General features: G+C 40.6%; 1 protein-coding gene across 11 annotated transcripts in view; it reads right to left on the bottom strand.

The window, feature by feature from the left end:
- The window catches only part of ANKS1B (ankyrin repeat and sterile alpha motif domain containing 1B), an 895,734-nt gene that overhangs the window by 157,725 nt on the left and 727,752 nt on the right, over positions 1-10,257 (bottom strand). For 3 of the 11 annotated variants that reach the window (XM_007467178.1, XM_007467176.1, XM_007467177.1), the window contains exon 1: positions 9,482-9,766. The exons of the other annotated variants lie outside the window; for them this stretch is intronic. The gene's annotated coding sequence lies outside the window, so the exon portion shown is untranslated. Of the gene's footprint in view, positions 1-9,481; positions 9,767-10,257 lie in introns of those variants that run through there. 11 annotated transcript variants of the gene reach the window in all.

The raw sequence follows: 10,257 nt of genomic DNA on the forward strand, positions 1-10,257 counted from the left end.
GCATCCCCTGCATCGGCAGGCGGACTCTCAACCACTGCGCCACCAGGGAAGCCCCCCTAAACCATCTTTGAAAGGCAGTACTTTACTGTGTTACTGTGTAGATCTAGAAGTATAAAATTTCCCATCTTTCAAAATGTTCCCTGACCTACATTCCTCACTAATTCATACCAAACATTAACCTGATACATTTATACTGAAAGATTTCAGACATTTGTCAGATTAAGAAGAGTTTACACTGAGCCTGAAGAGTCCACACACCCACACATCCTGATTAGTACATATTCATTATACATTTCCCAATATTATATTCTCTCTCCCTAGGTGATCTCAGCCAGGCATGTGCTTTTAGGTACCACCTATATGCTGAGCATCTTTCCCCTGGGTTTCAGGCTAGTAGATCCAACCACCTGCTTGACATTTCCACATGGATATCAAGTTTCTTAGATTTAAAATGCTTAAAACAGAACTCTTGATTCCTTCTCCCAACACTGGCCCAATCTGTTCATCACCCATCCAGTTGCTAAGGCCAAAAATTTAGGCATCATCCATAACTCCTCCCTTCCCTTCATCTTTCAAATTAATCCATCAGCAAGACATCTAAATTCTATCTCCAAAATATATCCCAGAGTCTGATTTAAGATGGCAAATTTAAACTGCCTCACAGAACTTCCCTTCCCAAATACCAAACAAAATGTGGAAAAAAAACAGTAAAAAGTATGAAAAAAATACCAACAGTAACCAATCAAGGAAAGGAACATAAACACATATAAACAACCTTCAACACTGGCAGCCAAGGAAAGAAAGAGAAGATTCCAGAGCAGGATGAAGAGGCACAGTGTTGCTTGGTTCCCAGCCCTGTTCTCACTGCCCAGAGAGTCAACAAAACTCTGAGAATTCTCAGTAATAACCCTAAATTTAGAGAAAGCACACACTCAGTGAATATCCTTATCTGTTTCCTCTCTCTATGGAGGAGTGATGGAAACATGTGAAATGCGAAAAAGGGAGTAAAGGGCTGACTCCATGATATTGAAGACTCCAGGGCTGCCCACTGTGATGAGGAGACCCATGAAGTCCTAGGTTACCTCCAGGGTAGCTGCCAGCTCATATGGAACCCTTTAGTTGATTATAAAAAGACTGTCCTTAGTATCTCCCACCTACCCCCTCCCAGTTTGGTGAAATGAATTCTGATAACAGGGACATTCTGCAAAACCTGAGAAGGCAAAGCCCTGGAAACGTAATCAAGGCTGCACAGGGCATGAGCTACCTCTCTCCACGACTTCTACCTCCCTTGGCAACTCCCTCCCACTTCAGAAAAGTGGACAGGTCCAGGCAGTAAAACATAGCTCAAAGAAAAAAATCAAACTGGTCCCCCAAAAGGTGGGAAGTGATCTAAGGAGTTACTTACACCATGTCTGGGCAAAGCTCCCCAAGCACCAGCTGGATGAAAAAAAATAGCAAGGCAGATATGCAAGGAAGGGAGGAAGGAGGAAAGAAGAGAAGGAGAGAGGACAAAAGGAAGGAGGGAGAGAGGAAGGAGGGAAGGGAAGAATATAAAATGCAAGGGTCATAGCATGAGGAAGTAAATCTAGAAGAAATTTATTCTAATAAGAGGAAGGACCTCCTCACACAAACTTTCTACTACAGAAGAATGATTTCAGTAAAAATTGAAGCTAAAGACAGAATAATGAAACAAATGAATGAGATGAAAAGAGAGATTGTGGACCTAATGAAACTATTTAAGGACCAAAGAGCATCATTTAAAATCAATCAATAAATTAGAAACATCAAGAAACAGAGTAGACACTTCTGAAAATGGAATTACTAACACAGAGGAAAGGATTGACATAATCACTGTGAATGCAGGTGAAAATGACAAAAAGATTAAATTATAAAGAAATTAAGAAATATGGAAGAGAGACAAAGATGATCCAAAATAGGGATAATTGATGGCCCCAAAGTATGTAACAATACAAATGGAATAAAATGTATAATAAAAGTTATGATACGATGTCAGCAGATTTAAAGAGCACATCGTATTGCAGAAAATTCTGAAACAGAACATTCAACAAGACATATCCTAGCTATGCTACTGAACTATGAGGATAAAGAAAGAATTCTTTGCTATCCAGGCAGAAAAAGCAAACACCTACAAAGGGTGGCTTCAGACTGCACAGTAATAGTGAATGCTACTCAACAATGGGGTAATGGCTGCAAAACTACAAGGGAAAAAGAGCACAATACAAGAATATTGTACTCAGCCTCAATGTTGTTTCAATTATAAAAGTAACGGAGAGATACCCTCAAATATTAAAAAAACAAAAACAAAAACAAAAACTCTCAGAAATGCAGTAGCTACAAGTCTTTCTTGAAATAAGATCAGAAAGCAATTGACAATGACATCCGGGCAATTAAGAGATGAATCAAATAACTCATTTAGAAATGGAGACGCTATACTAAAGGACTAGGAAACATTGGGTCTATTTTAATAGAAGAATTTATATTAAATAAGCTTAGTAATTATGATTTTATGATTACATAATAGCAAGTGTTAAAACATGATCAATATAAATTAATTAAAATTATTAGCTGAGGAGAGGAGATGGGTGATAATGTACTTAAAGCTGGAATATGTAGTCTAAAAAGCATAATAATTGCAACGCTGAGGTGGATTTACTATAAAGCTACTTAAGTTTCAAGGCCTTTCACCTACATGGGTGATTTGTTTTTTGTTGGCCCTGGGAGGGGTCACAGCAAAGCATTCACATGATCATGTTTTTGTAAAATATACTCTGTTTTCTTAAAGAGGAGTCCCAACTTGTAATAACCTTCCTACAAAATCTCAATCCACTCCTGCTCAAACCTCTTAACGTTTTTCATTTCTCTTAACCATAGCCATTTAATAACCATTAATCATAACCATTTCTCTTAAACATAAAGGGAGATCTTTTAGGAAATAACTTGTAGGAAGGAGAACTTTGTTTGAAGTTCAACAATTATTTAGCTTTTCTTACTTCCATTTTTTAATGCTGTTAAACATAAGAAAACAAATTTTAATACTTTTTATTTAGAAACACTATCTCCAGTATGATTCCATTGTTGCCATTACCATAAAAGTATCAATATTTCTTTCTATTCATGCATCCATCTACCAATCCCTCTGTATATATGCATAGAAACATGCCTTAAATGATATTAGTCTAATGTTAAAGATGGTTATTTCTGGGTGGTGGGGTTTAGCGTAATTTAAAAATTATAGTATTTTTATTATGTGCATCGCCTGAATTATGTCTTATGATCAAATATCAAATATCAAAATATCAAAAATAATGTGGTGATTATTTTTCCTTAAAAAATGCCAAGATATTACTTTGGATGGTGAGAACTGAGAGAACTGTTATTTTCTTTTTTGTATTTTCCTATATTTGTAGAACGTCACAAAAGCTTTTCACAATTTGATCATCTGAATCTTCCCACAGCTCTTCTTTGTTTACTGTCATTACCCTAACCCAAATCTCTATCAATTCTCACCTGGACTACTATAATAGCCTTCTACGTGGTTCCTCCATGTTCGTTCTGCCTCTAATTTTGTCCAGTCTTCCCATGGCAGCCAGTGTATTCTTTCCAAAGGTAAAGCTGTCGTACTTCAGCTTTAAATTCTCCATTTGCTTCATGTTGCTTTTAGAATAAAACTCAATCCCTCTGCCATGACCAGCAAGGCTGACCTGAGTGGGCAAGGACCCAGGCACACTGTACTGCTCTCTGTTACCCAAACATACTGTGACTGTCCCCCAAGGGCACTTAGGTGAGTGGGTACATTTGACTGAATGCTCCTTCCCCCAGGTTTCTCTGCATGGCTGGTTCCTGCTCACCATTCTCTGTTTGAAGGACACCTTCTTAGGGAGACCTTCTCTGAACAACTTTTTAAAAGTGGTATCATTCCCCTCCAGAACACTCTCAAGCACTTCACCCTGTTATATGCCCTTCACAGCACTTACCACTGTCTGAGATCATCTTCTCCATTTATTTATTTACTTGTTTTGTATTAAACTTCCCCCATTAAATATCTGCTCTACAAAACAGAGACCTTGTCTATTCTGTTCATTATTATATCTCCTGCCCTAACAACAGTGCCTTGAAAACAGTAGACATTCCGTAAAAATTTCTCAAGTGAATGAAGTGAATACACACAGATACTGTTTCTCAAAGGGTTGTGTTGGCAAATCTCTTTTAAGTCAGTTGTTTAGAATTCAGAATGCAAATTCCTTCAACTAAGCCACAGTATAAACAATAATTAAATATTAGGGTTAGAGCCCACGAATGTCTACTGGGCTAAAATTCTGTATATATGCAACAAAAATTCTAGAAAATACACTCTAGAAAATAAAATTTTTTTCTAGAAAAATTCTAGAAAATTCAACAAAGATACTGGAAAATCAACATGATGAATTATCACTGGCACAATATACAATTTAAAAGAAATATTTTAATTTATTTAATATGAACAAATTACAATTAGTATTTATCTTTCATACTGGTGGAGACATTTATGGATATTCTGAAGGGGGCTTCAGGTCCATTTTCAAGGGCTGTAGAGCTTTCTGGTCTTGGTTTTATATTCATAGAACTTTAAAATTTATAGCTTTCAGCTCCTTTGATAACAGACATAACACTGTTACCACCCTAAATACTTATCAGCCATGACTTGGGTCACTGTATCAAAAACGTAAAAGAGGAAATAACAGATATTCTGGAGGTTTTAGTAGTGAGAAACCTAATGAAAGGGATTAAAGAGATTATGTGATTTGAAAGATACCTGAGCTAAGAGCAGTGAATGAGAGGAGAGAAAAAGTCAGTGATGAGTGGTCAGGAAATGAAGGGGAAAAAGTTTCTTCTGTTAGCTACTAGGAATTTGCATCTTCCAAGACAGCTTGGTTCCTGTCTGGAATAGTTCTGGGTATGTAAAAGGAGGGAGAGCCAGTGTGTAAATAATGTTCAAACTTGGGAGGGACTATTTATTTCTAATTTGAAGCTTTGTACCAAATTTGGTTTGGCATGAGTGTGTACGACTAATCTACCAGTAGGGTGAAAAAAATAGCATCACTCATATCAAGAGTACCAACCAAGCCTTGGGAGATAGTTAGGATGCAATGCCAAACCTTTCATTCCAGAGAGAAAGCTATACTACTAGAAAACAATTTGAACCAATTATTTTTACACTAAATTGACAGTTAAGACAGAAAAAAAAAAAAAAAAAACGTATTAAGAGCCAAGAGATGCTGCATATGGTCTGCACATCTTTTCTGAATAAATGAATCATGGAGATAAAGAGAAGCAGCTTAGTTTTACAGTTACATTTTGTATTTCTGGAAAAATAACTACAAAATGGTCATGATTTCTAAACATCAGGAAACGAGACTTTTATGAACATTACACAACACAAAACATACCACCTGCTGCAATTACGACTATGTGCAAGTCACGCTCAAGCCTTAATTGAAACCAAAAACAGACCATAAAACTTACAGTTACAAAAAAATTCTTCTAACTGAAATGTGCTCAAATGACAGGATGCTCAAATAGTCTTAAAATACAATTTTCTCCTGCCAAGTGTCTTAGTTTTCACAGGGTCACAAAACCTAGCCCTGACCAATGTTATAAGAGCTACAGAACTGAGTACCACTTAAACATATGGCCAAGCAGTGCTGAGACTCTGCTGGGGTCGCCCACTGATTCCTGTGTGCTTCAAAGGTGGCTGTCTATAGTGACAGAGGGGCTGGAACATGGTAAACATGGGTATCTGGACAATCTCAATGCAGCCATTGATTTTCCAGAGCATGTTCTTGGGGTTAGTCTTGTGAAGTAAGTAATTTCAGTTTAGTTACCTTAATTCCAAACCCCAAAGAGATGTATCCACAAAAGCCATTTATAGAAAAATTCTGTTTTGAGATTCACCTAAAAACACACTATAAAGCATTTAGTAACAGAGGGGATCAGAACATGCGCTTTTGCTTCTTCCAGATCAAATCTTGTATTGATCTTCTCTGCACTCCTTCCTATTCCCATATGAGAAAACTACCAGTAAGTCTTTGCTCTGTAAATACCAGAATTGTGAGATACTGCCTAGACATAAAATTTTTAAGGGAATTAATTCTGAATTTTCTTCGAAACAAACTATTCTCACAGTTTTTTTAAAGAAACAAAAAGACTCAGCTTAATCATAGTTTGACTTCTAAAAAAAACGTCTCATGATTTCATGGAGAGAAAGCAAAAATCAGATGAACAAGAATGGTTTTCAGATCACACCAGAATTATAAGAAAGGCTAATTTTTACATGAAAATTCCATCTACATAAAAATAGATTTCTGGAACAATGCATTATTGACAGATATGTGGGAAGATAAATGCATTCATGTAAATGTTCTTTCTCAAGCAAATTATTAAATATATTGACATCATTGCACTTTGAAAACAATCATTTTAAAGAAATCAAATATTAATACAAGAGTAAAGACATCACAGCTAATGTAACCTTTCACTTAAAGAAATACACATGCAACACTTTTTCCAAGGCTTACTGCTATCCACTGCCATTAAATTCCACCGCAAACACTTATGCTTTGTTACTGGCTATTGTCCATGAAAGGAAAAAAAAAAAGGTAACCAATAAATAAATCTGGTTTCTGTTCACACTTCTGTTAATTACTGGTGGCTTATGGAAGACCTTGTACTTTGATTACTGATAGTGGCACTTGTAAATGCTAAAACTGAATTACTGCTATAAATCCAAAATGTATAAAAATCAAACATGCCTATGGTAATACAAATGTTTTACTGATGACCATTAATGACTTCAGTCAAGCAGATCTCCTAATTAATTTTGCTAATTGTTCATTCTTCCTGGGACATTAACTGGCTTGATGGATATTAATGTGACATATGTTGACATTAGCATCTGGTTAGAACTAGGGACATCAGTAAACTCTACCCGGTGTTTATACAGACTCTGCCAATGCTATAAACACTGATAATGCCAAAACATTTATTTCAATATAATATTTAAAGAACATGTCTGCCTTCCATTTAGAGAAAGGATAAACCTGCTTCAAAACACATGGTGCTCAAAAATCCTCATTCAATGAATGATGCAATGAGTATGAGTTAATAATAAACTGGTAAACATTTGCCAACATTTAAAAGAGGACAATAACATCGCAAATGATTTTTGGGAATGCCTTTCCTGAACAATGTCTGCTAATTTTTACTCTATTTAGAATATGTACAGTAACTTTAAACAAATATTACTATTTTAAAGAAAGCCATTCCCTAACATTTCAGACCAATTATACCATACACAGTAAATTAACAGAAAAGAAATGTATCAGAATTCAATACATGTATACAAATTTAGTTAAACCTGCAAACTTTTAGATTGATAATAACTGTCCAGTGATTATAATTTTAAACTGCTGACAAATAAATGTACTTACAAAGTTTTGTTAAAAACTAGTTACCCCCAAATATCTTGTTAATTAAATTGTGTACCATGCTGTATCTATATTTCAAAAGTATTTTAATGGAGATTTGATCTCCAAGTAGAGGTGAGACTTTGTTCTCTTTCTCTGGTCCCCCTTTGGGGAACTGTAATGATACAGTCTCTCATTCCTAATATATGGATATATTATCACTCTACTGTCACTGATTAAGAAGAAAAATATTACTTCTACTGAAAGTGCCGAAGTGCTTCAAGCAAAGTGACTCTAATGCAGTAAAATTAAGTTTTGGCAATTAGCAACTGCAGGAGGAAGTTCCTATCCTTGAGCAAGGAGCACTGACTCTTCACTGCTTTTATCCAACATTGTTATTTCCCCCTGCATTCTGAAGTTAAAAAAGTCTTTGTAACGATGTTTTTTAAAATACGTCACAAAGTCGCCCAGGTAGCATGAATCTGTTTTAATTTCATTTGTACCATTTACTCCTTTCTCCTCCATCTGAGTCCAGGAAGATCACTGCAACCACACCAAGCACTATTCAGGGCTGACAGGGTGGAATGACAGAATGGCACACTTGTGAAGTCTTTGCAGTGGGACAATGCCAGCACCAGTCATTATAGTCTATTCTGTCACAGAGTCATCGACACCACGGACTCCAATAACCCAGACACCACTGGCATCTCCTTGCCCAAGCTCATCTGCTGAGTACAAAGAACACAGGTTTGGAAGGAACCTCTGGGAGGTTTCCTAATCTCCTTTTCTCTCTCCCTTCCAGCTCCAAACAAGCTCAGAACTGGCTCCAAACTTCAACGTGAAGCTACCCTAATGTAAAGACTCCCAGACAGATTTATAGACTCCTTTGGTAATTGTGTCAACGTTGAGGAAAGTCTTTACATTGTACCTAAATTCCTCACGTTGCCTTTCCATGCAAGAGTCCAAGTAGCAAGTATCCTTATCTAGTAAGTGTTTAAGAATCGTTAAGGACCCCAAAGCTCACATGCCTTCGATCTACCCATATATGTTGGGTGCTCATCTGCAGCCTGGGGGCTGAATTTTTAGCCTCCTAAAACTAACATCTCAGTCGCTCAGGGAGGAGAAATGATAACTGCAGCGAGAACGAGCCTTACTGGCCAATCTCTGAAGATGTAAAGCCTTCCTGGGCTACCCATTTGTTTTAGGGGCTCATGTTTGTAGGTGGCTGGTTTTCTTGGAGGGAAACAGCAACAACAAAAAACCCCAAACCGCGGCGGTGGCAGCATCCTTATAAAAACAACATCTTGTTTGCCTCTGGCAAGTTTTAGCCTGGAGTAAAATTACACCCAAGTTGCAACCACCGAAATTGGGATTTCAATGGAAATGTTGATCCGACCTTCACGAAAGCAGCAAATTGCAGTCTTTGCTGCTCTAATACAGTTCGCCAAGGCGCAGAGTGGTTAAGTCCAAGCCCACTTTCCCCTCCGATTAATAATGTATAAAAAAATACGAGGAGAGAGAGGGCACGCTCAACAGCAACCCTTCCAGGGTCTGTTTTTCCTGCTACTCCTGAAAAGTGATTCAAAGCGCACCTGGAAATTACATGGATTGGTGTGGCTTTTTAATATTGAAGACAAATGACCTTTGGAAAATATCTACTCGTGAAAGTCAAACCATTTGTAAAGACATCCGGCAATTTACCGCTTCAAACTCCTTGCAACCCCGAAGATGAGGAAAGGAAAGGGAAAATGCGCCCAACCCGAGAGGGAAAAGCAATAACCAAACCATGTTTTTTGAAGGGGAAAAAACCCCCAAAAAACAAAAAAACAAAAAAAGGCCCACACAGTGGAGACCGCCAGCCTGGCTGCAACAAATGCCCCGGCAACCCTTATCGCAGCCTTTCCGGATCTCCGACCCGGCTTCCTTTTTTTCTCCCACAACCGCATCTTGGCAAGCTGGGGTCGTGGACGGCGGGGTAGCCGTACCCCCACGCCGCCCGCAGTCACGCCGCTACTCACCCGAGCCCCTCGGCACTAGCGACGGCAGCGGTCGCGGGCTGGCTGCGAGCCGGGATCCGCGAGGGCTGGCGGGCTCTGGCCCCCGAGGACGCGGACATGTGGCAGGAACCTCCGCTCCCCTAGCCGTTGCCTCTGAGCATCTTTCTGGGCGCCCCCAGCGAACGCGAGCCGCGAGGCGAGGGCGAGCGCGCCGAGGAACGGGGCGGAGAGGCGCCGAGCCTGGCCGCGCCGCGCCGAGCGCCGGGCTCTCCCGGAGAGGTCCCCGGGCCCGCGTGCGCGCCCCCCGCGGCGCCCCCCACCCCGCCGCGCGCCCTCGCACGCGCCCGGCCCCACGAGGCGCGCGCCAGCCCGGGAGGCGGCGTCGTCCGCGGCGGCGGCGCGTCCTCCCCCGAGCGCGGTCTTCAGGGCGGCCGGCTGCGCTCTCTATTGTTCTGAGGTTGCCTCCCGGGGGTGGGTGGCCGAGGCGGGTGGGAGGCGTTGGCTTAGTTCCCGGGAGGGCTTACCAGTCAGTCGGACCCGAAGTGCGAGAGCGACGCGGGCTCGGGCACAGCGCGCGGGGGCTGCAGGGCGCCTAGCGCCGCGGGCTGCCGGCGCGCGGGGGCTTCCTCCTCCCGCACTAGGTCCCGCTCGGCGCCCGGCGCATCCTGTGTTACTATGGATATCTCGCTCTTCGCCGCCCCCTCCTCGCCCTCCGAGAGGCCGCCGCCGAGGCAGCAGCCAGGCAGCTCCGCAGGCGCCCAGGTGACCAGCTCGGCGGCGGCAGCGGCAGTGGCGGC

This window comes from Lipotes vexillifer, unplaced genomic scaffold, assembly GCF_000442215.2.
Source record: "Lipotes vexillifer unplaced genomic scaffold, Lipotes_vexillifer_v1.1 scaffold237, whole genome shotgun sequence".
NCBI classification, from domain to species: domain Eukaryota; kingdom Metazoa; phylum Chordata; class Mammalia; order Artiodactyla; family Lipotidae; genus Lipotes; species Lipotes vexillifer.